Source organism: Brachyhypopomus gauderio, chromosome 2, assembly GCF_052324685.1.
Source record: "Brachyhypopomus gauderio isolate BG-103 chromosome 2, BGAUD_0.2, whole genome shotgun sequence".
Lineage (NCBI taxonomy): Eukaryota > Metazoa > Chordata > Actinopteri > Gymnotiformes > Hypopomidae > Brachyhypopomus > Brachyhypopomus gauderio.
This window is the reverse complement of record NC_135212.1, coordinates 49,798,417-49,823,954: the sequence shown is the minus strand read 5'-3', so window position 1 is coordinate 49,823,954 and position 25,538 is coordinate 49,798,417. Positions and strand designations below refer to the sequence as shown.

Here is a 25,538-nt window from a genome sequence, read left to right as displayed (position 1 = left end):
CTTCGTCGGTGTTGCTTTCTTTAATTTCTGACAATCGTGTCTCCTTATATAAGTGCAGGACCCACAAGTCAGATAAGCCTGCTTTTGTGCTGTGAAAGTGTTTGCATCTTTGAAATCACAATCGACACACAACCATAATTGACGAGGTGGCCGAGAGGTTAAGGCGATGGACTGCTAATCCATTGTGCTTTGCATGCGTGGGTTCGAATCCCACCTTCGTCGGTGTTGCTTTTTTTAATTTCTGACAATCGTGTCTCCTGATGTAACTACAGGACCCACAAGTCAGAAAGGCCTTCTTTTGTGCTGTGAAAGTGCTTGCTTCTTTGAAATTGCTATCGACACACAACCACAAACGATGAGGTGGCCGAGAGGTTAAGGTGATGGACTGCTAATCCATTGTGCTTTGCACGCGTGGGTTCGAATCCCACCTTCGTCGGTGTTGCTTTCTTTAATTTCTGACAATCGTGTCTCCTGCTGTAACTACAGGACCCACAAGTCAGAAAAGCCTTCTTTTGTGCTGTGAAAGTGTTTGCTTCTTTGAAATTGCTATCGACACACAACCACAAACGACGAGGTGGCCGAGAGGTTAAGGCAATGGACTGCAAATCCATTGTGCATAGCACGCGTGGGTTCGAATCCCACCTTCGTTGGTGTTGCTTTCTTTAATTTCTGACCATCGTGTCTCCTGATATAAGTGCAGGACCCACAAGTCAGATACGCCTCCTTTTGTGCTGTGAAAGTATTTGCATCTTTGAAATCGCAATCGACACACAACCGTAATTGACGAGGTGGCCGAGAGGTTAAGGCGATGGACTGCTAATCCATTGTGCATAGCACGCGTGGGTTAGAATCCCACCTTCGTCGGTGTTGCTTTCTTTAATTTCTGACAATCGTGTCTCCTGGTGTAAGTGCAGGACCCACAAGTCAGATAAGCCTTCTTTTGTGCTGTGAAAGTGTTTGCATCTTTGAAATCGCAATCGACAAACAACCACAAACGACGAGGTGGCCTAGAGGTTAAGGTGATGGACTGCTAATCAATTTTGCATAGCACGCGTGGGTTCGAATCCCACCTTCGTCGGTGTTGCTTTTTTAAATTTCTGACAATCGTGTCTCCTGATGTAAGTGCAGGACCCACAAGTCAAAAAAGCCTTCTTTTGTGCTGTGAAAGTGTTTGCTTCTTTGAAATTGCTATCGACACACAACCACAAACGACGAGGTGGCCTAGAGGTTAAGGTGATGGACTGCTTATCCATTTTGCATAGCTCGCGTGGGTTCGAATCCCACCTTCGTCGGTGTTGCTTTTTTAAATTTCTGACAATCGTGTCTCCTGATGTAAGTGCAGGACCCACAAGTCAGACAAGCCTCCTTTTGTGCTGTGAAAGTGTTTGCATCTTTGAAATCGCAATCGACACACAACCGTGATTGACGAGGTGGCCGAGAGGTTAAGGAGATGGACTGCTAATCCATTATGCATAGCACGCGTGGGTTCGAATCCCACCTTCGTCGGTGTTGCTTTCTTTAATTTCTGACAATCGTGTCTCCTGGTGTAAGTGCAGTACCCACAAGTCAGATACGGCTGCTTTTGTGCTGTGAAAGTGTTTGCATCTTTGAAATCGCAATCGACACAAAACCACAAGCGACGAGGTAGCCAAGAGGTTAAGGCGATGGACTGCTAATCCATTGTGCTTTGCACGCGTGGGTTTGTATACCACATTCGTCGGTGTTGTTTTCTTTAATTTCTGACAATCGTGTCTCCTGAAGTAAGTGCAGGACCCACAAGTCAGATAAGCCTCCTTTTGTGCTGTGAAAGTGTTTGCATCTTTGAAATCGCAATCGACACACAACTGTAATTGACGAGGTGGCCGAGAGGTTAAGGCGATGGACTGCTAATCCATTGTGCATAGCACGCGTGGGTTCGAATCCCACCTTCGTCGGTGTTGCTTTCTTTAATTTCTGACAATCATGTCTCCTGGTGTAAGTGCAGTACCCACAAGTCAGATACGGCTGCTTTTGTGCTGTGAAAGTGTTTGCATCTTTGAAATCGCAATCGACACACAAGCACAAACGACAAGGTGGCGGATAGATTAAGGCGATGGACTGCTAATCCATTATGCATAGCACGTGTGTGTTCGAATCCCACCTCCGTCGGTGTTGCTTTCTTTAATTTCTGACAATCGTGTCTCCTGCTGTAACTACAGGACCCACAAGTCAGAAAAGCCTTCTTTTGTGCTGTGAAAGTGTTTGCTTCTTTGAAATTGCTATCGACACACAACCACAAACGACGAGGTGGCCGAGAGGTTAAGGCGATGGACTGCTAATCCATTGTGCATAGCACGCGTGGGTTCGAATCCCACCTTCGTCGGTGTTGCTTTCTTTAATTTCTGACCATCGTGTCTCCTGATATAAGTGCAGGACCCACAAGTCAGATACGCCTCCTTTTGTGCTGTGAAAGTATTTGCATCTTTGAAATCGCAATCGACACACAACCGTAATTGACGAGGTGGCCGAGAGGTTAAGGCGATGGACTGCTAATCCATTGTGCATAGCACGCGTGGGTTCGAATCCCACCTTCGTCGGTGTTGCTTTCTTTAATTTCTGACAATCGTGTCTCCTGGTGTAAGTGCAGGACCCACAAGTCAGATAAGCCTTCTTTTGTGCTGTGAAAGTGTTTGCATCTTTGAAATCGCAATCGACACACAACCACAAACGACGAGGTGGCCTAGAGGTTAAGGTGATGGACTGCTAATCAATTTTGCATAGCACGCGTGGGTTCGAATCCCACCTTCGTCGGTGTTGCTTTTTTAAATTTCTGACAATCGTGTCTCCTGATGTAAGTGCAGGACCCACAAGTCAAAAAAGCCTTCTTTTTTGCTGTGAAAGTGTTTGCTTCTTTGAAATTGCTATCGACACACAACCACAAACGACGAGGTGGCCTAGAGGTTAAGGTGATGGACTGCTTATCCATTTTGCATAGCTCGCGTGGGTTCGAATCCCACCTTCGTCGGTGTTGCTTTTTTAAATTTCTGACAATCGTGTCTCCTGATGTAAGTGCAGGACCCACAAGTCAGACAAGCTTCCTTTTGTGCTGTGAAAGTGTTTGCATCTTTGAAATCGCAATCGACACACAACCGTAATTGACGAGGTGGCCGAGAGGTTAAGGCGATGGACTGCTAATCCATTGTGCATAGCACGCGTGGGTTAGAATCCCACCTTCGTCGGTGTTGCTTTCTTTAATTTCTGACAATCGTGTCTCCTGGTGTAAGTGCAGGACCCACAAGTCAGATAAGCCTTCTTTTGTGCTGTGAAAGTGTTTGCATCTTTGAAATCGCAATCGACAAACAACCACAAACGACGAGGTGGCCTAGAGGTTAAGGTGATGGACTGCTAATCAATTTTGCATAGCACGCGTGGGTTCGAATCCCACCTTCGTCGGTGTTGCTTTTTTAAATTTCTGACAATCGTGTCTCCTGATGTAAGTGCAGGACCCACAAGTCAAAAAAGCCTTCTTTTGTGCTGTGAAAGTGTTTGCTTCTTTGAAATTGCTATCGACACACAACCACAAACGACGAGGTGGCCTAGAGGTTAAGGTGATGGACTGCTTATCCATTTTGCATAGCTCGCGTGGGTTCGAATCCCACCTTCGTCGGTGTTGCTTTTTTAAATTTCTGACAATCGTGTCTCCTGATGTAAGTGCAGGACCCACAAGTCAGACAAGCCTCCTTTTGTGCTGTGAAAGTGTTTGCATCTTTGAAATCGCAATCGACACACAACCGTGATTGACGAGGTGGCCGAGAGGTTAAGGAGATGGACTGCTAATCCATTATGCATAGCACGCGTGGGTTCGAATCCCACCTTCGTCGGTGTTGCTTTCTTTAATTTCTGACAATCGTGTCTCCTGGTGTAAGTGCAGTACCCACAAGTCAGATACGGCTGCTTTTGTGCTGTGAAAGTGTTTGCATCTTTGAAATCGCAATCGACACAAAACCACAAGCGACGAGGTAGCCAAGAGGTTAAGGCGATGGACTGCTAATCCATTGTGCTTTGCACGCGTGGGTTTGTATACCACATTCGTCGGTGTTGTTTTCTTTAATTTCTGACAATCGTGTCTCCTGAAGTAAGTGCAGGACCCACAAGTCAGATAAGCCTCCTTTTGTGCTGTGAAAGTGTTTGCATCTTTGAAATCGCAATCGACACACAACTGTAATTGACGAGGTGGCCGAGAGGTTAAGGCGATGGACTGCTAATCCATTGTGCATAGCACGCGTGGGTTCGAATCCCACCTTCGTCGGTGTTGCTTTCTTTAATTTCTGACAATCATGTCTCCTGGTGTAAGTGCAGTACCCACAAGTCAGATACGGCTGCTTTTGTGCTGTGAAAGTGTTTGCATCTTTGAAATCGCAATCGACACACAAGCACAAACGACAAGGTGGCGGATAGATTAAGGCGATGGACTGCTAATCCATTATGCATAGCACGTGTGTGTTCGAATCCCACCTCCGTCGGTGTTGCTTTCTTTAATTTCTGACAATCGTGTCTCCTGCTGTAACTACAGGACCCACAAGTCAGAAAAGCCTTCTTTTGTGCTGTGAAAGTGTTTGCTTCTTTGAAATTGCTATCGACACACAACCACAAACGACGAGGTGGCCGAGAGGTTAAGGCGATGGACTGCTAATCCATTGTGCATAGCACGCGTGGGTTCGAATCCCACCTTCGTCGGTGTGGCTTTCTTTAATTTCTGACAATCGTGTCTCCTGTTCTAAGTGCAGGACCCACAAGTCATATACGGCTGCTTTTGTGCTGTGAAAGTGTTTGCTTCTTTGAAATTGCTATCGACACACAACCACAAACGACGAGGTGGCCGAGAGGTTAAGGCGATGGACTGCTAATCCATTGTGCATAGCACGCGTGGGTTCGAATCCTACCTTCGTCGGTGTTGCTTTCTTTAATTTCTGACAATCGTGTCTCCTTATATAAGTGCAGGACCCACAAGTCAGATAAGCCTCCTTTTGTGCTGTGAAAGTGTTTGCATCTTTGAAATCGCAATCGACACACCACCACAAACGACAAGGTGGCCAAGAGGTTAAGGCGATGGACTGCTAATCCATTATGCATAGCACGTGTGTGTTTGAATCCCACCTCCGTCGGTGTTGCTTTCTTTAATTTCTGACAATCGTGTCTCCTGCTGTAACTACAGGACCCACAAGTCAGAAAAGCCTTCTTTTGTGCTGTGAAAGTGTTTGCTTCTTTGAAATTGCTATCGACACACAACCACACACGACGAGGTGGCCGAGAGGTTAAGGCGATGGACTGCTAATCCATTGTGCTTTGCACGCGTGGGTTCGAATCCCACCTTCGTCGGTGTTGCTTTTTTTAATTTCTGACAATCGTGTCTCCTGATGTAAGTGCAGGACCCACAAGTCAGACAAGCCTGCTTTTGTGCTGTGAAAGTGTTTGCATCTTTGAAATCGCAATCGACACAAAACCGCAAGCGACGAGGTAGCCAAGAGGTTAAGGCGATGGACTGCTAATCCATTGTGCTTTGCACGCGTGGGTTTGAATACCACATTCGTCGGTGTTGTTTTCTTTAATTTCTGACAATCGTGTCTCCTGAAGTAAGTGCAGGACCCACAAGTCAGATAAGCCTCCTTTTGTGCTGTGAAAGTGTTTGCATCTTTGAAATCGCAATCGACACACAACTGTAATTGACGAGGTGGCCGAGAGGTTAAGGCGATGGACTGCTAATCCCTTGTGCATAGCACGCGTGGGTTCGAATCCCACCTTTGTCGGTGTTGCTTTCTTTAATTTCTGACAATCGTGTCTCCTGATATAAGAGCAGGACCCACAAGTCAGATAAGCCTCCTTTTGTGCTGTGAAAGTGTTTGCATCTTTGAAATCGCAATCGACACACCACCACAAACAACGAGGTGGCCGAGAGGTTAAGGCGATGGACTGCTAATCCATTGTGCATAGCATGCGTGGGTTCGAATCCCACCTCCGTCGGTGTTGCTTTCTTTAATTTCTGACAATCGTGTCTCCTGCTGTAACTACAGGACCCACAAGTCAGAAAAGCCTTCTTTTGTGCTGTGAAAGTGTTTGCTTCTTTGAAATTGCTATCGACACACAACCACAAACGACGAGGTGGCCGAGAGGTTAAGGCGATGGACTGCTAATCCATTGTGCATAGCACGCGTGGGTTCGAATCCCACCTTCGTCGGTGTTGCTTTCTTTAATTTCTGACCATCGTGTCTCCTGATATAAGTGTAGGACCCACAAGTCAGATACGCCTCCTTTTGTGCTGTGAAAGTATTTGCATCTTTGAAATCGCAATCGACACACAACCGTAATTGACGAGGTGGCCGAGAGGTTAAGGCGATGGACTGCTAATCCATTGTGCATAGCACGCGTGGGTTCGAATCCCACCTTCGTCGGTGTTGCTTTCTTTAATTTCTGACAATCATGTCTCCTGGTGTAAGTGCAGTACCCACAAGTCAGATACGGCTGCTTTTGTGCTGTGAAAGTGTTTGCATCTTTGAAATCGCAATCGACACACAAGCACAAACGACAAGGTGGCGGATAGATTAAGGCGATGGACTGCTAATCCATTATGCATAGCACGTGTGTGTTCGAATCCCACCTCCGTCGGTGTTGCTTTCTTTAATTTCTGACAATCGTGTCTCCTTCTGTAACTACAGGACCCACAAGTCAGAAAAGCCTTCTTTTGTGCTGTGAAAGTGTTTGCTTCTTTGAAATTGCTATCGACACACAACCACAAACGACGAGGTGGCCGAGAGGTTAAGGCGATGGACTGCTAATCCATTGTGCATAGCACGCGTGGGTTCGAATCCCACCTTCGTCGGTGTTGATTTCTTTAATTTCTGACCATCGTGTCTCCTGATGTAAGTGCAGGACCCACAAGTCAAAAAAGCCTTCTTTTTTGCTGTGAAAGTGTTTGCTTCTTTGAAATTGCTATCGACACACAACCACAAACGACGAGGTGGCCTAGAGGTTAAGGTGATGGACTGCTTATCCATTTTGCATAGCTCGCGTGGGTTCGAATCCCACCTTCGTCTGTGTTGCTTTTTTAAATTTCTGACAATCGTGTCTCCTGATGTAAGTGCAGGACCCACAAGTCAGACAAGCCTCCTTTTGTGCTGTGAAAGTGTTTGCATCTTTGAAATCGCAATCGACACACAACCGTAATTGACGAGGTGGCCGAGAGGTTAAGTCGATGGACTGCTAATCCATTGTGCATAGCACGCGTGGGTTCGAATCCCACCTTCGTCGGTGTTGCTTTCTTTAATTTCTGACAATCGTGTCTCCTGATGTAAGTGCAGGACCCACAAGTCAGATAAGCCTCCTTTTGTGCTGTGAAAGTGTTTGCATCTTTGAAATCGCAATCGACACACAACCACAAACGACGTGGTGGCCGAGAGGTTATGGGGATGGACTGCTAATCCATTGTGCATAGCACGCATGGGTTCGAATCCCACCTTCGTCGGTGTGGCTTTCTTTAATTTCTGACAATCGTGTCTCCTGTTGTAAGTGCAGGACCCACAAGTCATATACGGCTGCTTTTGTGCTGTGAAAGTGTTTGCTTCTTTGAAATTGCTATCGACACACAACCACAAACGACGAGGTGGCCGAGAGGTTAAGGCGATGGACTGCTAATCCATTGTGCATAGCACGCGTGGGTTCGAATCCTACCTTCGTCGGTGTTGCTTTCTTTAATTTCTGACAATCGTGTCTCCTTATATAAGTGCAGGACCCACAAGTCAGATAAGCCTCCTTTTGTGCTGTGAAAGTGTTTGCATCTTTGAAATCGCAATCGACACACCACCACAAACGACGAGGTGGCCGAGAGGTTAAGGCGATGGACTGCTAATCCATTATGCATAGCACGTGTGTGTTCGAATCCCACCTCCGTCGGTGTTGCTTTCTTTAATTTCTGACAATCGTGTCTCCTGCTGTAACTACAGGACCCACAAGTCAGAAAAGCCTTCTTTTGTGCTGTGAAAGTGTTTGCTTCTTTGAAATTGCTATCGACACACAACCACACACGACGAGGTGGCCGAGAGGTTAAGGCGATGGACTGCTAATCCATTGTGCATAGCACGCGTGGGTTCGAATCCCACCTTCGTCGGTGTTGCTTTCTTTAATTTCTGACAATCGTGTCTCCTGCTGTAACTACAGGACCCACAAGTCAGAAAGGCCTTCTTTTGTGCTGTGAAAGTGCTTGCTTCTTTGAAATTGCTATCGACACACAACCACAAACGACGAGGTGGCCGAGAGGTTAAGGCGATGGACTGCTAATCCATTGTGCTTTGCACGCGTGGGTTCGAATCCCACCTTCGTCGGTGTTGCTTTTTTTAATTTCTGACAATCGTGTCTCCTGATGTACGTGCAGGAACCACAAGTCAGACAAGCCTGCTTTTGTGCTGTGAAAGTGTTTGCATCTTTGAAATCGCAATCGACACAAAACCGCAAGCGACGAGGTAGCCAAGAGGTTAAGGCGATGGACTGCTAATCCATTGTGCTTTGCACGCGTGGGTTTGAATACCACATTCGTCGGTGTTGTTTTCTTTAATTTCTGACAACCGTGTCTCCTGAAGTAAGTGCAGGACCCACAAGTCAGATAAGCCTCCTTTTGTGCTGTGAAAGTGTTTGCATCTTTGAAATCGCAATCGACACACAACTGTAATTGACGAGGTGGCCGAGAGGTTAAGGCGATGGACTGCTAATCCCTTGTGCATAGCACGCGTGGGTTCGAATCCCACCTTCGTCGGTGTTGCTTTCTTTAATTTCTGACAATCGTGTCTCCTGATATAAGAGCAGGACCCACAAGTCAGATAAGCCTCCTTTTGTGCTGTGAAAGTGTTTGCATCTTTGAAATCGCAATCGACACACCACCACAAACAACGAGGTGGCCGAGAGGTTAAGGCGATGGACTGCTAATCCATTATGCATAGCACGTGTGTGTTCGAATCCCACCTCCGTCGGTGTTGCTTTCTTTAATTTCTGACAATCGTGTCTCCTGCTGTAACTACAGGACCCACAAGTCAGAAAAGCCTTCTTTTGTGCTGTGAAAGTGTTTGCTTCTTTGAAATTGCTATCGACACACAACCACACACGACGAGGTGGCCGAGAGGTTAAGGCGATGGACTGCTAATCCATTGTGCATAGCACGCGTGGGTTCGAATCCCACCTTCGTCGGTGTTGCTTTCTTTAATTTCTGACAATCGTGTCTCCTGCTGTAACTACAGGACCCACAAGTCAGAAAGGCCTTCTTTTGTGCTGTGAAAGTGCTTGCTTCTTTGAAATTGCTATCGACACACAACCACAAACGACGAGGTGGCCGAGAGGTTAAGGCGATGGACTGCTAATCCATTGTGCTTTGCACGCGTGGGTTCGAATCCCACCTTCGTCGGTGTTGCTTTTTTTAATTTCTGACAATCGTGTCTCCTGATGTAAGTGCAGGACCCACAAGTCAGACAAGCCTGCTTTTGTGCTGTGAAAGTGTTTGCATCTTTGAAATCGCAATCGACACAAAACCGCAAGCGACGAGGTAGCCAAGAGGTTAAGGCGATGGACTGCTAATCCATTGTGCTTTGCACGCGTGGGTTTGAATACCACATTCGTCGGTGTTGTTTTCTTTAATTTCTGACAACCGTGTCTCCTGAAGTAAGTGCAGGACCCACAAGTCAGATAAGCCTCCTTTTGTGCTGTGAAAGTGTTTGCATCTTTGAAATCGCAATCGACACACAACTGTAATTGACGAGGTGGCCGAGAGGTTAAGGCGATGGACTGCTAATCCCTTGTGCATAGCACGCGTGGGTTCGAATCCCACCTTCGTCGGTGTTGCTTTCTTTAATTTCTGACAATCGTGTCTCCTGATATAAGAGCAGGACCCACAAGTCAGATAAGCCTCCTTTTGTGCTGTGAAAGTGTTTGCATCTTTGAAATCGCAATCGACACACCACCACAAACAACGAGGTGGCCGAGAGGTTAAGGCGATGGACTGCTAATCCATTGTGCATAGCATGCGTGGGTTCGAATCCCACCTCCGTCGGTGTTGCTTTCTTTAATTTCTGACAATCGTGTCTCCTGCTGTAACTACAGGACCCACAAGTCAGAAAAGCCTTCTTTTGTGCTGTGAAAGTGTTTGCTTCTTTGAAATTGCTATCGACACACAACCACAAACGACGAGGTGGCCGAGAGGTTAAGGCGATGGACTGCTAATCCATTGTGCATAGCACGCGTGGGTTCGAATCCCACCTTCGTCGGTGTTGCTTTCTTTAATTTCTGACCATCGTGTCTCCTGATATAAGTGTAGGACCCACAAGTCAGATACGCCTCCTTTTGTGCTGTGAAAGTATTTGCATCTTTGAAATCGCAATCGACACACAACCGTAATTGACGAGGTGGCCGAGAGGTTAAGGCGATGGACTGCTAATCCATTGTGCATAGCACGCGTGGGTTCGAATCCCACCTTCGTCGGTGTTGCTTTCTTTAATTTCTGACAATCATGTCTCCTGGTGTAAGTGCAGTACCCACAAGTCAGATACGGCTGCTTTTGTGCTGTGAAAGTGTTTGCATCTTTGAAATCGCAATCGACACACAAGCACAAACGACAAGGTGGCGGATAGATTAAGGCGATGGACTGCTAATCCATTATGCATAGCACGTGTGTGTTCGAATCCCACCTCCGTCGGTGTTGCTTTCTTTAATTTCTGACAATCGTGTCTCCTGCTGTAACTACAGGACCCACAAGTCAGAAAAGCCTTCTTTTGTGCTGTGAAAGTGTTTGCTTCTTTGAAATTGCTATCGACACACAACCACAAACGACGAGGTGGCCGAGAGGTTAAGGCGATGGACTGCTAATCCATTGTGCATAGCACGCGTGGGTTCGAATCCCACCTTCGTCGGTGTTGCTTTCTTTAATTTCTGACCATCGTGTCTCCTGATATAAGTGCAGGACCCACAAGTCAGATACGCCTCCTTTTGTGCTGTGAAAGTATTTGCATCTTTGAAATCGCAATCGACACACAACCGTAATTGACGAGGTGGCCGAGAGGTTAAGGCGATGGACTGCTAATCCATTGTGCATAGCACGCGTGGGTTCGAATCCCACCTTCGTCGGTGTTGCTTTCTTTAATTTCTGACAATCGTGTCTCCTGGTGTAAGTGCAGGACCCACAAGTCAGATAAGCCTTCTTTTGTGCTGTGAAAGTGTTTGCATGTTTGAAATCGCAATCGACACACAACCACAAACGACGAGGTGGCCTAGAGGTTAAGGTGATGGACTGCTAATCAATTTTGCATAGCACGCGTGGGTTCGAATCCCACCTTCGTCGGTGTTGCTTTTTTAAATTTCTGACAATCGTGTCTCCTGATGTAAGTGCAGGACCCACAAGTCAAAAAAGCCTTCTTTTTTGCTGTGAAAGTGTTTGCTTCTTTGAAATTGCTATCGACACACAACCACAAACGACGAGGTGGCCTAGAGGTTAAGGTGATGGACTGCTTATCCATTTTGCATAGCTCGCGTGGGTTCGAATCCCACCTTCGTCGGTGTTGCTTTTTTAAATTTCTGACAATCGTGTCTCCTGATGTAAGTGCAGGACCCACAAGTCAGACAAGCCTCCTTTTGTGCTGTGAAAGTGTTTGCATCTTTGAAATCGCAATCGACACACAACCGTAATTGACGAGGTGGCCGAGAGGTTAAGTCGATGGACTGCTAATCCATTGTGCATAGCACGCGTGGGTTCGAATCCCACCTTCGTCGGTGTTGCTTTCTTTAATTTCTGACAATCGTGTCTCCTGATGTAAGTGCAGGACCCACAAGTCAGATAAGCCTCCTTTTGTGCTGTGAAAGTGTTTGCATCTTTGAAATCGCAATCGACACACAACCACAAACGACGAGGTGGCCGAGAGGTTAAGGGGATGGACTGCTAATCCATTGTGCATAGCACGCGTGGGTTCGAATCCCACCTTCGTCGGTGTGGCTTTCTTTAATTTCTGACAATCGTGTCTCCTGTTGTAAGTGCAGGACCCACAAGTCATATACGGCCGCTTTTGTGCTGTGAAAGTGTTTGCTTCTTTGAAATTGCTATCGACACACAACCACAAACGACGAGGTGGCCGAGAGGTTAAGGCGATGGACTGCTAATCCATTGTGCATAGCACGCGTGGGTTCGAATCCTACCTTCGTCGGTGTTGCTTTCTTTAATTTCTGACAATCGTGTCTCCTTATATAAGTGCAGGACCCACAAGTCAGATAAGCCTCCTTTTGTGCTGTGAAAGTGTTTGCATCTTTGAAATCGCAATCGACACACCACCACAAACGACGAGGTGGCCGAGAGGTTAAGGCGATGGACTGCTAATCCATTATGCATAGCACGTGTGTGTTCGAATCCCTCCTCCGTCGGTGTTGCTTTCTTTAATTTCTGACAATCGTGTCTCCTGCTGTAACTACAGGACCCACAAGTCAGAAAAGCCTTCTTTTGTGCTGTGAAAGTGTTTGCTTCTTTGAAATTGCTATCGACACACAACCACAAACGACGAGGTGGCCGAGAGGTTAAGGCGATGGACTGCTAATCCATTGTGCATAGCACGCGTGGGTTCGAATCCCACCTTCGTCGGTGTTGCTTTCTTTAATTTCTGACAATCGTGTCTCCTGATATAAGTGCAGGACCCACAAGTCAGATAAGCCTCCTTTTGTGCTGTGAAAGTGTTTGCATCTTTGAAATCGCAATCGACACACAACCACAAACGACGAGGTGGCCGAGAGGTTAAGGGGATGGACTGCTAATCCATTGTGCATAGCACGCGTGGGTTAGAATCCCACCTTCGTCGGTGTTGCTTTCTTTAATTTCTGACAATCGTGTCTCCTGTTGTAAGTGCAGGACCCACAAGTAATATACGGCTGCTTTTGTGCTGTGAAAGTGTTTGCATCTTTGAAATCGCAATCGACACACAAGCACAAACGACAAGGTGGCCGATAGATTAAGGCGATGGACTGCTAATCCATTATGCATAGCACGTGTGTGTTCGAATCCCACCTTCGTCGGTGTTGCTTTCTTTAATTTCTGACAATCGTGTCTCCTGCTGTAACTACAGGACCCACAAGTCAGAAAAGCCTTCTTTTGTGCTGTGAAAGTGTTTGCTTCTTTGAAATTGCTATCGACACACAACCACACACGACGAGGTGGCCGAGAGGTTAAGGCGATGGACTGCTAATCCATTGTGCATAGCACGCGTGGGTTAGAATCCCACCTTCGTCGGTGTTGCTTTCTTTAATTTCTGACAATCGTGTCTCCTGCTGTAACTACAGGACCCACAAGTCAGAAAGGCCTTCTTTTGTGCTGTGAAAGTGCTTGCTTCTTTGAAATTGCTATCGACACACAACCACAAACGACGAGGTGGCCGAGAGGTTAAGGCGATGGACTGCTAATCCATTGTGCTTTGCACGCGTGGGTTCGAATCCCACCTTCGTCGGTGTTGCTTTTTTTAATTTCTGACAATCGTGTCTCCTGATGTAAGTGCAGGACCCACAAGTCAGACAAGCCTGCTTTTGTGCTGTGAAAGTGTTTGCATCTTTGAAATCGCAATCGACACAAAACCGCAAGCGACGAGGTAGCCAAGAGGTTAAGGCGATGGACTGCTAATCCATTGTGCTTTGCACGCGTGGGTTTGAATACCACATTCGTCGGTGTTGTTTTCTTTAATTTCTGACAACCGTGTCTCCTGAAGTAAGTGCAGGACCCACAAGTCAGATAAGCCTCCTTTTGTGCTGTGAAAGTGTTTGCATCTTTGAAATCGCAATCGACACACAACTGTAATTGACGAGGTGGCCGAGAGGTTAAGGCGATGGACTGCTAATCCCTTGTGCATAGCACGCGTGGGTTCGAATCCCACCTTCGTCGGTGTTGCTTTCTTTAATTTCTGACAATCGTGTCTCCTGATATAAGAGCAGGACCCACAAGTCAGATAAGCCTCCTTTTGTGCTGTGAAAGTGTTTGCATCTTTGAAATCGCAATCGACACACCACCACAAACAACGAGGTGGCCGAGAGGTTAAGGCGATGGACTGCTAATCCATTGTGCATAGCATGCGTGGGTTCGAATCCCACCTCCGTCGGTGTTGCTTTCTTTAATTTCTGACAATCGTGTCTCCTGCTGTAACTACAGGACCCACAAGTCAGAAAAGCCTTCTTTTGTGCTGTGAAAGTGTTTGCTTCTTTGAAATTGCTATCGACACACAACCACAAACGACGAGGTGGCCGAGAGGTTAAGGCGATGGACTGCTAATCCATTGTGCATAGCACGCGTGGGTTCGAATCCCACCTTCGTCGGTGTTGCTTTCTTTAATTTCTGACCATCGTGTCTCCTGATATAAGTGTAGGACCCACAAGTCAGATACGCCTCCTTTTGTGCTGTGAAAGTATTTGCATCTTTGAAATCGCAATCGACACACAACCGTAATTGACGAGGTGGCCGAGAGGTTAAGGCGATGGACTGCTAATCCATTGTGCATAGCACGCGTGGGTTCGAATCCCACCTTCGTCGGTGTTGCTTTCTTTAATTTCTGACAATCATGTCTCCTGGTGTAAGTGCAGTACCCACAAGTCAGATACGGCTGCTTTTGTGCTGTGAAAGTGTTTGCATCTTTGAAATCGCAATCGACACACAAGCACAAACGACAAGGTGGCGGATAGATTAAGGCGATGGACTGCTAATCCATTATGCATAGCACGTGTGTGTTCGAATCCCACCTCCGTCGGTGTTGCTTTCTTTAATTTCTGACAATCGTGTCTCCTGCTGTAACTACAGGACCCACAAGTCAGAAAAGCCTTCTTTTGTGCTGTGAAAGTGTTTGCTTCTTTGAAATTGCTATCGACACACAACCACAAACGACGAGGTGGCCGAGAGGTTAAGGCGATGGACTGCTAATCCATTGTGCATAGCACGCGTGGGTTCGAATCCCACCTTCGTCGGTGTTGCTTTCTTTAATTTCTGACCATCGTGTCTCCTGATATAAGTGCAGGACCCACAAGTCAGATACGCCTCCTTTTGTGCTGTGAAAGTATTTGCATCTTTGAAATCGCAATCGACACACAACCGTAATTGACGAGGTGGCCGAGAGGTTAAGGCGATGGACTGCTAATCCATTGTGCATAGCACGCGTGGGTTCGAATCCCACCTTCGTCGGTGTTGCTTTCTTTAATTTCTGACAATCGTGTCTCCTGGTGTAAGTGCAGGACCCACAAGTCAGATAAGCCTTCTTTTGTGCTGTGAAAGTGTTTGCATGTTTGAAATCGCAATCGACACACAACCACAAACGACGAGGTGGCCTAGAGGTTAAGGTGATGGACTGCTAATCAATTTTGCATAGCACGCGTGGGTTCGAATCCCACCTTCGTCGGTGTTGCTTTTTTAAATTTCTGACAATCGTGTCTCCTGATGTAAGTGCAGGACCCACAAGTCAAAAAAGCCTTCTTTTTTGCTGTGAAAGTGTTTGCTTCTTTGAAATTGCTATCGACACACAACCACAAACGACGAGGTGGCCTAGAGGTTAAGGTGATGGACTGCTTATCCATTTTGCATAGCTCGCGTGGGTTCGAATCCCACCTTCGTCGGTGTTGCTTTTTTAAATTTCTGACAATCGTGTCTCCTGATGTAAGTGCAGGACCCACAAGTCAGACAAGCCTCCTTTTGTGCTGTGAAAGTGTTTGCATCTTTGAAATCGCAATCGACACACAACCGTAATTGACGAGGTGGCCGAGAGGTTAAGTCGATGGACTGCTAATCCATTGTGCATAGCACGCGTGGGTTCGAATCCCACCTTCGTCGGTGTTGCTTTCTTTAATTTCTGACAATCGTGTCTCCTGATGTAAGTGCAGGACCCACAAGTCAGATAAGCCTCCTTTTGTGCTGTGAAAGTGTTTGCATCTTTGAAATCGCAATCGACACACAACCACAAACGACGAGGTGGCCGAGAGGTTAAGGGGATGGACTGCTAATCCATTGTGCATAGCACGCGTGGGTTCGAATCCCACCTTCGTCGGTGTGGCTTTCTTTAATTTCTGACAATCGTGTCTCCTGTTGTAAGTGCAGGACCCACAAGTCATATACGGCCGCTTTTGTGCTGTGAAAGTGTTTGCTTCTTTGAAATTGCTATCGACACACAACCACAAACGACGAGGTGGCCGAGAGGTTAAGGCGATGGACTGCTAATCCATTGTGCATAGCACGCGTGGGTTCGAATCCTACCTTCGTCGGTGTTGCTTTCTTTAATTTCTGACAATCGTGTCTCCTTATATAAGTGCAGGACCCACAAGTCAGATAAGCCTCCTTTTGTGCTGTGAAAGTGTTTGCATCTTTGAAATCGCAATCGACACACCACCACAAACGACGAGGTGGCCGAGAGGTTAAGGCGATGGACTGCTAATCCATTATGCATAGCACGTGTGTGTTCGAATCCCTCCTCCGTCGGTGTTGCTTTCTTTAATTTCTGACAATCGTGTCTCCTGCTGTAACTACAGGACCCACAAGTCAGAAAAGCCTTCTTTTGTGCTGTGAAAGTGTTTGCTTCTTTGAAATTGCTATCGACACACAACCACAAACGACGAGGTGGCCGAGAGGTTAAGGCGATGGACTGCTAATCCATTGTGCATAGCACGCGTGGGTTCGAATCCCACCTTCGTCGGTGTTGCTTTCTTTAATTTCTGACAATCGTGTCTCCTGATATAAGTGCAGGACCCACAAGTCAGATAAGCCTCCTTTTGTGCTGTGAAAGTGTTTGCATCTTTGAAATCGCAATCGACACACAACCACAAACGACGAGGTGGCCGAGAGGTTAAGGGGATGGACTGCTAATCCATTGTGCATAGCACGCGTGGGTTAGAATCCCACCTTCGTCGGTGTTGCTTTCTTTAATTTCTGACAATCGTGTCTCCTGTTGTAAGTGCAGGACCCACAAGTAATATACGGCTGCTTTTGTGCTGTGAAAGTGTTTGCATCTTTGAAATCGCAATCGACACACAAGCACAAACGACAAGGTGGCCGATAGATTAAGGCGATGGACTGCTAATCCATTATGCATAGCACGTGTGTGTTCGAATCCCACCTTCGTCGGTGTTGCTTTCTTTAATTTCTGACAATCGTGTCTCCTGCTGTAACTACAGGACCCACAAGTCAGAAAAGCCTTCTTTTGTGCTGTGAAAGTGTTTGCTTCTTTGAAATTGCTATCGACACACAACCACACACGACGAGGTGGCCGAGAGGTTAAGGCGATGGACTGCTAATCCATTGTGCATAGCACGCGTGGGTTAGAATCCCACCTTCGTCGGTGTTGCTTTCTTTAATTTCTGACAATTGTGTCTCCTGGTGTAAGTGCAGGACCCACAAGTCAGATAAGCCTTCTTTTGTGCTGTGAAAGTGTTTGCATCTTTGAAATCGCAATCGACACACAACCACAAACGACAAGGTGGCCGAGAGGGTAAGGCGATGGACTGCTAATCCATTATGCATAGCACTTGTGGGTTCGAATCCCACCTTCGTCGGTGTTGCTTTCTTTAATTTCTGACAATCGTGTCTCCTGCTGTAACTACAGGACCCACAAGTCAGAAAGGCCTTCTTTTGTGCTGTGAAAGTGCTTGCTTCTTTGAAATTGCTATCGACACACAACCACAAACGACGAGGTGGCCGAGAGGTTAAGGCGATGGACTGCTAATCCATTGTGCTTTGCACGCGTGGGTTCGAATCCCACCTTCGTCGGTGTTGCTTTTTTTAATTTCTGACAATCGTGTCTCCTGATGTAAGTGCAGGACCCACAAGTCAGACAAGCCTGCTTTTGTGCTGTGAAAGTGTTTGCATCTTTGAAATCACAATCGACACACAACCATAATTGACGAGGTGGCCGAGAGGTTAAGGCGATGGACTGCTAATCCATTGTGCTTTGCACGCGTGGGTTCGAATCCCACCTTCGTCGGTGTTGCTTTCTTTAATTTCTGACAATCGTGTCTCCTGATATAAGAGCAGGACCCACAAGTCAGATACGCCTCCTTTTGTGCTGTGAAAGTATTTGCATCTTTGAAATCGCAATCGACACACAACCGTAATTGACGAGGTGGCCGAGAGGTTAAGGCGATGGACTGCTAATCCATTGTGCATAGCACGCGTGGGTTCGAATCCCACCTTCGTCGGTGTTGCTTTCTTTAATTTCTGACAATCATGTCTCCTGGTGTAAGTGCAGTACCCACAAGTCAGATACGGCTGCTTTTGTGCTGTGAAAGTGTTTGCATCTTTGAAATCGCAATCGACACACAAGCACAAACGACAAGGTGGCGGATAGATTAAGGCGATGGACTGCTAATCCATTATGCATAGCACGTGTGTGTTCGAATCCCACCTCCGTCGGTGTTGCTTTCTTTAATTTCTGACAATCGTGTCTCCTGCTGTAACTACAGGACCCACAAGTCAGAAAAGCCTTCTTTTGTGCTGTGAAAGTGTTTGCTTCTTTGAAATTGCTATCGACACACAACCACAAACGATGAGGTGGCCGAGAGGTTAAGGCGATGGACTGCTAATCCATTGTGCATAGCACGCGTGGGTTAGAATCCCACCTTCGTCGGTGTTGCTTTCTTTAATTTCTGACAATCGTGTCTCCTGTTGTAAGTGCAGGACCCACAAGTCATATACGGCTGCTTTTGTGCTGTGAAAGTGTTTGCATCTTTGAAATCGCAATCGACACACAAGCACAAACGACAAGGTGGCCGATAGATTAAGGCGATGGACTGCTAATCCATTATGCATAGCACGTGTGTGTTCGAATCCCACCTTCGTCGGTGTTGCTTTCTTTAATTTCTGACAATCGTGTCTCCTGCTGTAACTACAGGACCCACAAGTTAGAAAAGCCTTCTTTTGTGCTGTGAAAGTGTTTGCTTCTTTGAAATTGCTATCGACACACAACCACACACGACGAGGTGGCCGAGAGGTTAAGGCGATGGACTGCTAATCCATTGTGCATAGCACGCGTGGGTTCGAATCCCACCTTTGTCGGTGTTGCTTTCTTTAATTTCTGACAATCGTGTCTCCTGGTGTAAGTGCAGGACCCACAAGTCAGATAAGCCTTCTTTTGTGCTGTGAAAGTGTTTGCATCTTTGAAATCGCAATCGACACACAACCACAAACGACAAGGTGGCCGAGAGGGTAAGGCGATGGACTGCTAATCCATTATGCATAGCACTTGTGGGTTCGAATCCCACCTTCGTCGGTGTTGCTTTCTTTAATTTCTGACAATCGTGTCTCCTGCTGTAACTACAGGACCCACAAGTCAGAAAGGCCTTCTTTTGTGCTGTGAAAGTGCTTGCTTCTTTGAAATTGCTATCGAAACACAACCACAAACGACGAGGTGGCCGAGAGGTTAAGGCGATGGACTGCTAATCCATTGTGCTTTGCACGCGTGGGTTCGAATCCCACCTTCGTCGGTGTTGCTTTTTTTAATTTCTGACAATCGTGTCTCCTGATGTAAGTGCAGGACCCACAAGTCAGACAAGCCTGCTTTTGTGCTGTGAAAGTGTTTGCATCTTTGAAATCACAATCGACACACAACCATAATTGACGAGGTGGCCGAGAGGTTAAGGCGATGGACTGCTAATCCATTGTGCTTTGCACGTGTGGGTTCGAATCCCACCTTCGTCGGTGTTGCTTTTTTTAATTTCTGACAATCGTGTCTCCTGATGTAAGTGCAGGACCCACAAGTCAGACAAGCCTGCTTTTGTGTTGTGAAAGTGTTTGCATCTTTGAAATCGCAATCGACACACAACCATAATTGACGAGGTGGCCGAGAGGTTAAGGCGATGGACTGCTAATCCATTGTGCATAGCACGCGTGGGTTCGAATCCCACCTTCGTCGGTGTTGCTTTCTTTAATTTCTGACAATCGTGTCTCCTGTTGTAAGTGCAGGACCAACAAGTCATATACGGCTGCTTTTGTGCTGTGAAAGTGTTTGCTTCTTTGAAATTGCTATCGACACACAACCACAAACGACGAGGTGGCCGAGAGGTTAAGGCGATGGACTGCTAATCCATTGTGCATAGCACGCGTGGGTTCGAATCCCACCTTCGTCGGTGTTGCTTTCTTTAATTTCTGACAATCGTGTCTCCTGATATAAGTGCAGGACCCACAAGTCAGATAAGCCTCCTTTTGTGCTGTGAAAGTGTTTGCATCTTTGAAATCGCAATCGACACACAACCACAAACGACGAGGTGGCCAAGAGGTTAAGGGGATGGACTGCTAATCCATTGTGCATAGCACGCGTGGGTTCGAATCCCACCTTCGTCTGTGTTGCTTTCTTTAATTTCTGACAATCGTGTCTCCTGTTGTAAGTGCGGGACCAACAAGTCATATACGGCTGCTTTTGTGCTGTGAAAGTGTTTGCTTCTTTGAAATTGCTATCGACACACAACCACAAACGACGAGGTGGCCGAGAGGTTAAGGCAATGGACTGCTAATCCATTGTGCATAGCACGCGTGGGTTCGAATCCCACCTTCGTCGGTGTTGCTTTCTTTAATTTCTGACAATCGTGTCTCCTGATATAAGTGCAGGACCCACAAGTCAGATAAGCCTCCTTTTGTGCTGTGAAAGTATTTGCATCTTTGAAATCGCAATCGACACACAACCGTAATTGACGAGGTGGGCGTGAGGTTAAGGCGATGGACTGCTAATCCATTGTGCATAGCACGCGTGGGTTCGAATCCCACCTTCGTCGGTGTTGCTTTCTTTAATTTCTGACAATCGTGTCTCCTGCTGTAACTACAGGACCCACAAGTCAGAAAGGCCTTCTTTTGTGCTGTGAAAGTGCTTGCTTCTTTGAAATTGCTATCGACACACAACCACAAACGATGAGGTGGCCGAGAGGTTAAGGTGATGGACTGCTAATCCATTGTGCTTTGCACGCGTGGGTTCGAATCCCACCTTCGTCGGTGTTGCTTTTTTTAATTTCTGACAATCGTGTCTCCTGATGTAAGTGCAGGACCCACAAGTCAGACAAGCCTGCTTTTGTGCTGTGAAAGTGTTTGCATCTTTGAAATCACAATCGACACACAACCATAATTGACGAGGTGGCCGAGAGGTTAAGGCGATGGACTGCTAATCCATTGTGCTTTGCATGTGTGGGTTCGAATCCCACCTTCGTCGGTGTTGCTTTTTTAAATTTCTGACAATCGTGTCTCCTGATGTAACTACAGCACCCACAAGTCAGAAAGGCCTTCTTTTGTGCTGTGAAAGTGCTTGCTTCTTTGAAATTGCTATCGACACACAACCACAAACGATGAGGTGGCCGAGAGGTTAAGGTGATGGACTGCTAATCCATTGTGCTTTACACGCGTGGGTTCGAATCCCACCTTCGTCGGTGTTGCTTTCTTTAATTTCTGACAATCGTGTCTCCTGCTGTAACTACAGGACCCACAAGTCAGAAAAGCCTTCTTTTGTGCTGTGAAAGTGTTTGCTTCTTTGAAATTGCTATCGACACACAACCACAAACGACGAGGTGGCCGAGAGGTTAAGGCGATGGACTGCTAATCCATTGTGCATAGCACGCGTGGGTTCGAATCCCACCTTCGTCGGTGTTGCTTTCTTTAATTTCTGACCATCGTGTCTCCTGATATAAGTGCAGGACCCACAAGTCAGATACGCCTCCTTTTGTGCTGTGAAAGTATTTGCATCTTTGAAATCGCAATCGACACACAACCGTAATTGACGAGGTGGCCGAGAGGTTAAGGCGATGGACTGCTAATCCATTGTGCATAGCACGCGTGGGTTAGAATCCCACCTTCGTCGGTGTTGCTTTCTTTAATTTCTGACAATCGTGTCTCCTGGTGTAAGTGCAGGACCCACAAGTCAGATAAGCCTTCTTTTGTGCTGTGAAAGTGTTTGCATCTTTGAAATCGCAATCGACAAACAACCACAAACGACGAGGTGGCCTAGAGGTTAAGGTGATGGACTGCTAATCAATTTTGCATAGCACGCGTGGGTTCGAATCCCACCTTCGTCGGTGTTGCTTTTTTAAATTTCTGACAATCGTGTCTCCTGATGTAAGTGCAGGACCCACAAGTCAAAAAAGCCTTCTTTTGTGCTGTGAAAGTGTTTGCTTCTTTGAAATTGCTATCGACACACAACCACAAACGACGAGGTGGCCTAGAGGTTAAGGTGATGGACTGCTTATCCGTTTTGCATAGCTCGCGTGGGTTCGAATCCCACCTTCGTCGGTGTTGCTTTTTTAAATTTCTGACAATCGTGTCTCCTGATGTAAGTGCAGGACCCACAAGTCAGACAAGCCTCCTTTTGTGCTGTGAAAGTGTTTGCATCTTTGAAATCGCAATCGACACACAACCGTGATTGACGAGGTGGCCGAGAGGTTAAGGGGATGGACTGCTAATCCATTATGCATAGCACGCGTGGGTTCGAATCCCACCTTCGTCGGTGTTGCTTTCTTTAATTTCTGACAATCGTGTCTCCTGGTGTAAGTGCAGTACCCACAAGTCAGATACGGCTGCTTTTGTGCTGTGAAAGTGTTTGCATCTTTGAAATCGCAATCGACACAAAACCACAAGCGACGAGGTAGCCAAGAGGTTAAGGCGATGGACTGCTAATCCATTGTGCTTTGCACGCGTGGGTTTGTATACCACATTCGTCGGTGTTGTTTTCTTTAATTTCTGACAATCGTGTCTCCTGAAGTAAGTGCAGGACCCACAAGTCAGATAAGCCTCCTTTTGTGCTGTGAAAGTGTTTGCATCTTTGAAATCGCAATCGACACACAACTGTAATTGACGAGGTGGCCGAGAGGTTAAGGCGATGGACTGCTAATCCATTGTGCATAGCACGCGTGGGTTCGAATCCCACCTTCGTCGGTGTTGCTTTCCTTAATTTCTGACAATCGTGTCTCCTGTTGTAAGTGCAGTACCCACAAGTCATATACGGCTGCTTTTGTGCTGTGAAAGTGTTTGCATCTTTGAAATCGCAATCGACAACCAACCACAAACGACAAGGTGGCCGAGAGATTAAGGCGATGGACTGCTAATCCATTATGCATAGCCCGTGTGGGTTCGAATCCCACCTTCGTCGTTGTTGCTTTCTTTAATTTCTGACAATCGTGTCTCCTGCTGTAACTACAGGACCCACAAGTCAAAAAAGCCTTCTTTTGTGCTGTGAAAGTGTTTGCTTCTTTGAAATTGCTATCGACACACAACCACAAACGACGAGGTGGCCTAGAGGTTAAGGTGATGGACTGCTTATCCATTTTGCATAGCACGCGTGGGTTCGAATCCCACCTTCGTCGGTGTTGCTTTTTTAAATTTCTGACAATCGTGTCTTCTGATGTAAGTGCAGGACCCACAAGTCAGACAAGCCTCCTTTTGTGCTGTGAAAGTGTTTGCATCTTTGAAATCGCAATCGACACACAACTGTAATTGACGAGGTGGCCGAGAGGTTAAGACGATGGACTGCTAATCCATTATGCATAGCACGCGTGGGTTCGAATCCCACCTTCGTCGGTGTTGCTTTCTTTAATTTCTGACAATCGTTTCTCCTGGTGTAAGTGCAGTACCCACAAGTCAGATAAGCCTCCTTTTGTGCTGTGAAAGTGTTTGCATCTTTGAAATCGCAATCGACACACAACTGTAATTGACGAGGTGGCCGAGAGGTTAAGGCGATGGACTGCTAATCCATTGTGCATAGCACGCGTGGGTTCGAATCCCACCTTCGTCGGTGTTGCTTTCTTTAATTTCTGACAATCGTGTCTCCTGATATAAGTGCAGGACCCACAAGTCAGATAAGCCTCCTTTTGTGCTGTGAAAGTGTTTGCATCTTTGAAATCGCAATCGACACACAACTGTAATTGACGAGGTGGCCGAGAGGTTAAGGCGATGGACTGCTAATCCATTGTGCATAGCACGCGTGGGTTCGAATCCCACCTTCGTCGGTGTTGCTTTCTTTAATTTCTGACAATCGTGTCTCCTGATATAAGTGCAGGACCCACAAGTCAGATAAGCCTCCTTTTGTGCTGTGAAAGTGTTTGCATCTTTGAAATCGCAATCGACACACAACCACAAACGACGAGGTGGCCAAGAGGTTAAGGGGATGGACTGCTAATCCATTGCGCATAGCACGCGTGGGTTCGAATCCCACCTTCGTCGGTGTTGCTTTCTTTAATTTCTGACAATCGTGTCTCCTGTTGTAAGTGCAGGACCAACAAGTCATATACGGCTGCTTTTGTGCTGTGAAAGTGTTTGCTTCTTTGAAATTGCTATCGACACACAACCACAAACGACGAGGTGGCCGAGAGGTTAAGGCGATGGACTGCTAATCCATTGTGCATAGCACGCGTGGGTTCGAATCCCACCTTCGTCGGTGTTGCTTTCTTTAATTTCTGACAATCGTGTCTCCTGATATAAGTGCAGGACCCACAAGTCAGATAAGCCTCCTTTTGTGCTGTGAAAGTGTTTGCATCTTTGAAATCGCAATCGACACACAACCACAAACGACGAGGTGGCCGAGAGGTTAAGGGGATGGACTGCTAATCCATTGTGCATAGCACGCGTAAGTTAGAATCCCACCTTCGTCGGTGTTGCTTTCTTTAATTTCTGACAATCGTGTCTCCTGTTGTAAGTGCAGGACCCACAAGTCATATACGGCTGCTTTTGTGCTGTGAAAGTGTTTGCATCTTTGAAATCGCAATCGACACACAAGCACAAACGACAAGGTGGCGGATAGATTAAGGCGATGGACTGCTAATCCATTATGCATAGCACGTGTGTGTTCGAATCCCACCTCCGTCGGTGTTGCTTTCTTTAATTTCTGACAATCGTGTCTCCTGCTGTAACTACAGGACCCACAAGTCAGAAAAGCCTTCTTTTGTGCTGTGAAAGTGTTTGCTTCTTTGAAATTGCTATCGACACACAACCACAAACGACGAGGTGGCCGAGAGGTTAAGGCGATGGACTGCTAATCCATTGTGCATAGCACGCGTGGGTTCGAATCCCACCTTCGTCGGTGTTGCTTTCTTTAATTTCTGACCATCGTGTCTCCTGATATTAGTGCAGGACCCACAAGTCAGATACGCCTCCTTTTGTGCTGTGAAAGTATTTGCATCTTTGAAATCGCAATCGACACACAACCGTAATTGACGAGGTGGCCGAGAGGTTAAGGCGATGGACTGCTAATCCATTGTGCATAGCACGCGTGGGTTCGAATCCCACCTTCGTCGGTGTTGCTTTCTTTAATTTCTGACAATCGTGTCTCCTCGTGTAAGTGCAGGACCCACAAGTCAGATAAGCCTTCTTTTGTGCTGTGAAAGTGTTTGCATCTTTGAAATCGCAATCGACACACAACCACAAACGACGAGGTGGCCTAGAGGTTAAGGTGATGGACTGCTAATCAATTTTGCATAGCACGCGTGGGTTCGAATCCCACCTTCGTCGGTGTTGCTTTTTTAAATTTCTGACAATCGTGTCTCCTGATGTAAGTGCAGGACCCACAAGTCAG

At 46.7% G+C, this 25,538-nt stretch overlaps 8 non-coding genes across 8 annotated transcripts; all 8 read left to right on the top strand.

Moving 5' to 3' along the window:
• The first annotated feature begins 568 nt into the window (after positions 1-568).
• On the top strand, positions 569-650 carry trnac-gca (transfer RNA cysteine (anticodon GCA)). Its single transcript has one exon. It is a non-coding gene; the product is annotated as a tRNA-Cys (tRNA).
• Positions 651-5,276: 4,626 nt separating this feature from the next.
• Positions 5,277-5,358, top strand: trnas-gcu (transfer RNA serine (anticodon GCU)). Its single transcript has one exon. It is a non-coding gene; the product is annotated as a tRNA-Ser (tRNA).
• Positions 5,359-8,272: 2,914 nt separating this feature from the next.
• trnas-gcu (transfer RNA serine (anticodon GCU)) lies at positions 8,273-8,354 on the top strand. Its single transcript has one exon. It is a non-coding gene; the product is annotated as a tRNA-Ser (tRNA).
• A 988-nt stretch (positions 8,355-9,342) lies between these two features.
• trnas-gcu (transfer RNA serine (anticodon GCU)) lies at positions 9,343-9,424 on the top strand. The gene has a single exon. It is a non-coding gene; the product is annotated as a tRNA-Ser (tRNA).
• A 3,984-nt stretch (positions 9,425-13,408) lies between these two features.
• Positions 13,409-13,490, top strand: trnas-gcu (transfer RNA serine (anticodon GCU)). The gene has a single exon. It is a non-coding gene; the product is annotated as a tRNA-Ser (tRNA).
• A 4,198-nt stretch (positions 13,491-17,688) lies between these two features.
• Positions 17,689-17,770, top strand: trnas-gcu (transfer RNA serine (anticodon GCU)). Its single transcript has one exon. It is a non-coding gene; the product is annotated as a tRNA-Ser (tRNA).
• Positions 17,771-17,902: 132 nt separating this feature from the next.
• trnas-gcu (transfer RNA serine (anticodon GCU)) lies at positions 17,903-17,984 on the top strand. The gene has a single exon. It is a non-coding gene; the product is annotated as a tRNA-Ser (tRNA).
• A 1,416-nt stretch (positions 17,985-19,400) lies between these two features.
• Positions 19,401-19,482, top strand: trnas-gcu (transfer RNA serine (anticodon GCU)). The gene has a single exon. It is a non-coding gene; the product is annotated as a tRNA-Ser (tRNA).
• Positions 19,483-25,538: the final 6,056 nt, after the last annotated feature.